The sequence below is a fragment of the Cebus imitator genome, unplaced genomic scaffold (genome assembly GCF_001604975.1).
Source record: "Cebus imitator isolate Cc_AM_T3 unplaced genomic scaffold, Cebus_imitator-1.0 Scaffold2430, whole genome shotgun sequence".
In the NCBI taxonomy this organism is placed as follows: domain Eukaryota; kingdom Metazoa; phylum Chordata; class Mammalia; order Primates; family Cebidae; genus Cebus; species Cebus imitator.
In genome coordinates, this window is record NW_016109745.1 from 1 (window position 1) to 4201 (window position 4201).

General features: G+C 39.0%; 1 pseudogene; it reads left to right on the plus strand.

Annotated features, from left to right (window-relative positions):
• Positions 1–207: 207 nt before the first annotated feature.
• LOC119470000 lies at positions 208–2506 on the plus strand (annotated as a pseudogene).
• Positions 2507–4201: the final 1695 nt, after the last annotated feature.

A 4201-nucleotide genomic window follows, 5' to 3' on the forward strand; every position in this document is an offset into this window, starting at 1 on the left:
GGAGTCTCACATTGTCACCCAGGCTGTAGTGCAGTGGCACAATCTCTGCTCACTGCAATCTCTGCCTTCTGTGTTCAAGCAATTCTCCTGCCTCAGCCTCATGAGTAGCTGGGACTACGGGCACGCGCCACCACACCCAGCTAATTTTTTTGTATGTTTAGTAGATACAGGGTTTCATCATGTTGGCCAGGATGGTTTCGATCTTCTGACCTTGTGATCTGCCTGCCTCGGCCTCCCAAAGTGCTGGGATTACAGGCATGAGCCACCACGCCCAGTCAAAACTCAAATATAGTACAGAAGATCCTTGTAGTGATCTTCTGTAGTTCAAAGGGACAGGGATACCAGGAGTGTCTATGGCAGATCTAGAATTAGAAACTTTAATAGAAATTGAGTCATTATGGTATGAGGTATACTTTACTGGGAAAATTTCAGGTAGTAAGTTTCAGAGAATATTCAAATTAATAGATCTTTTTAAAAGTTCATTGTAATTTTAAAAATACATTTACAGGTTGAAAAGTATGTATTTTTCTGGGATATTCAGATAATCAGAATAGGCTGTCATGTTTGCAATCACTTTTTTCTCTTTAGGTTGTTAGATAGCAAATAACTATAAGCTAAGGACTCAGCTTTTAATATTCTGGCCCATTGGTAATTTTTTCATTTTTAAAAAGATTATTTCGTTATAGAATTTGCCTTATTTCCTCTTGTTTTGAAAATTTATAAAAGAATTTACTGTAATGAGTCATAACATTTGTCCACACCAGTCTTTTTAGTTGTGTAGTTTGTCACTTTTGGGATAGTTGATTTACTGGTTTGAACAGATTTAATATTTTTATTCTAATACGAACAATTGTTCCTTTATAGAAACAATTATTCTTAACACTATTATCAATTCACTAGAAAGAATAATTGTAGGTGGGCTGGGTCAGTGGCTGGAGCATTACCCCTGCTGTGGACCAGCTGCCAGCAGTGCGGAGAGCAAGGTGGACAGCATGGGTTGGTCTCAGGATTTGTTCTGTGCCTTGTAGAGATCACTGTCAAAAGAAGGAGCATGTGGGCACGAATTGGTTTGGGAACAAATACTACTCCATTCCAGAGTACAAGAACTGGAGAGGTGAGGACAAACTATTCAAGAGAAAGAATTGTACAAGCAGCAAATAAAAAAGTAGACTGTGAAGTAGGGGATATTCCAACAGAATGGGAAGCTTGGATCAGAAGAACAAGAAAGAGACTGAGTGCGATGGTTTAAGCCTGTAATCCCAGCACTTTGGGAGGCTGAGGCAGGCTGACCACCTCAGGTCAGGAGTTCGAGACCAGCCTGGCCAACATGGTAAAAGCCCATCTCTACTAAAAATACAAAAACTAGCTGGGCGTGGTGGCCTGTGCCTGTGATCCCAGCTACTCAGGAGGCTGAGGCAGGAGAATCACTTGAACCCGGGAGGCAAAGGCTGTAGTGAGCTGAGATCGGGCCACTGCACTCCAGCCTAGCCAACAAGAGCGAAACTCGGTCTCAAAAAAGAACGAGAAAGACTGCACCTACTGTGGAAGAAATACTAAAGTATGAAAAATACAGAGAAGAAATTAAAAAGCAAGGATTTTTATGAAAACCAAAAACTCCTTAGTAAAGAGACCATTGAGGAACTCTTGGCTGCACCAGTTCAAACTCAAAGGACATGACTTTGCTTCATACTTTGGAAAGGAAGAACCCTCGTTGGCTCCCACCAGCACTGGTAAAACCATTCAGCCAGAATCCCAGATGTCACAAGATAGAGCCACAATCAGTGAATGCATTATGGTCAGATCATTTTGTGTATATGGATGTGACTATTTTGACAAAAGAAGTCAAAAGTTAAAGTATAATTTAGAGAGACTGGTAAGTTAGAGAGATTGGCCCCCAGGTCCTGTTTTTACAGTAATTTTTGTACAAAGCAGTGGACTCTTAAGAACCAAGTAATCTGTGCTCCATCCCTAGCTCAGATATTAAGGTATTGACTTTGTTTACCTTTCTGGGCTTTAGCACTGTAGGCCACCAGTAAATATTTTTTAAGCTAAACTTCATTTCCTGAGCCATAAAATAATCTATTCACCCGTTAAGCTCTAAAATTCAAATTTGTTTATTCTATTTGAGTGTTTTTCCGAATCTGAGGGGGTAAAATATTGCCTCTTTTTCAATCTATTCATTCATCCTTTGTCTTTTTTAGTCTCTAGCATAACACTCAAGCCATTCATATTAATAATTATAGTATAAGATAATGAAAACTACCTGTCCCAGAGTCATACTCCATACTCTGGCATGTGGTTCCTCTAGAGACAATATAATATTGACTGTATTAGAGCAAAAATTTCCCATAGCTCTCTGTATCTCCAAAGACTGGTAATTTATAGAGCTGCTGTATCTCTGAAGCCTTGTTCTTATTATTTGATTATTAGTATTTGACATAGGGCCTCACTTTTTCACCTAGGCTGGAGTGCAGTGGCTCAATCTGGGCTCACTGAAGCCTCGACCTCCCAGGCTGAAGTGATTCTCCTGCCTCATCCCTACAAGTAGCTGGGACTACAGGCACACGCTACCATACCTGGCTAATTTTTTTTTTTTTTTGTAGAGATGGGTTTTCACCGTGTTGCCCAGGCTGGTCTTAAGCTCCTGAGCTCAGGCAGTCCACCCACCTTAGCCTTCCAAAGTGCTGGCATTATAAGCATAAGCCACTGTACCCAAGGTAAAGCCCTGTTCTTGACTAGCTTCATTCAGGGTCCTCAAAGGAGATCTTAGCAGAGGTTTTGTGATTACTGTCGCTTGATTAGTTGTGAAGTAAAAGAAGAGCTTCAGGAATTGGACTTCTATAGCTTAATTGCCACATACTTTTGTAAAGTACCATGAATAGTTGTGGCAATTAGAAATTACCAAAGTGTTTGTGATTATTAGTTACTTGAATGGGTTCCTGCCACACACACCCAGCTAATTTTTGTTTGTTTCTTTGTTTTCTTTTTTTTTTAGTAGAGTTGGGGTTTCACAATGTTGGTCATGTGGGTCTTAAACTCCTAATCTCAGGTGATCTGCCTGCCTTGGCCTCCCAAAGTGCTGGGATTACAGGCATGAGCCACTGCACCCCTCTGTTTACCTTTTTAATATCAAGAAAAAAAAATCAAAATTCATTCTCATTGTCAAATAAAGCTTAAGTTTTAAAAATGAGATTGAACATATAATTTATTGTTTATATGAAAATGAAAATCTTCTGATATGAATTTAAATTGATTAATTCTTACATACTTTGTAAGATTCTTTTGCAGTGATCATGCCAAAATAAAGTCTATAGTACTCTTTGCTTTTGTTCCCTGAAGTTCTTTTGAGTCTTGTAAAAATATGGCCTTGCTGATGAAAAATTTTGGAAATAGGTAATGGTGCTGGTTGCACAACAGTGTAATTGTACTTAATGTCACTTATACACTTTAAAATGGTTAGAATGGGCCAGCCATGGTGGCTCATGCCTGTAATCCCAGCTACTCAGGAGGCTGAGGCAGGAGAATTGCCTGAACCCAGGAGGCGGAGGTTGCCGTGAGCCAAGATCGCGCCATGGCATTCCAGCCTGGGTAACAAGAGCGAAACTCCGACTCAAAAAAAAAAAAAAAAAAAAAAAAAAAGAAAAGAAATTCTGTAGTGGTATGGTAGTTGGGAAATAATTTGAGTTTGTTTTCAGACATCAAATTTCCAAGATGGTGGACACATTTAGATGGAATTGTCTAGCACTTTAGCTGGTCAGTAGAAGCCCAGAATTGACATTCAAGTCAATTCTGAGTCAAAGGTGAGTCAGAGATCTGTCAATAATGATAGATCATCAATTACTGCTGCATCATATTCTTATATAAACAACCTATGCTAGGCACTGGTCACTTTACATAGACTCATCTCATTTAATCTGTGTAACAGTCCTCAGAAAGCTCACTTGTTTAAGGTCATCCAGCCACTACAGTCATATAACCATGATTAACATGCAGGTCTGTCTGAACTAAAAAGCAGTTGTTCTACCTAGTGTACATGCTGTCTCCGGGCAATATTAATATATTCATTGATAATTGAATTAAATGTGAAATACTTATGCATGAGGTGAAGAAATCTGTTACTGAGTTTTAGGTAATATGAAAAGACAGTAATTCTTTTAATTAATGCTTAGTAATATGTCAAAAGATTCTAATATATCATATA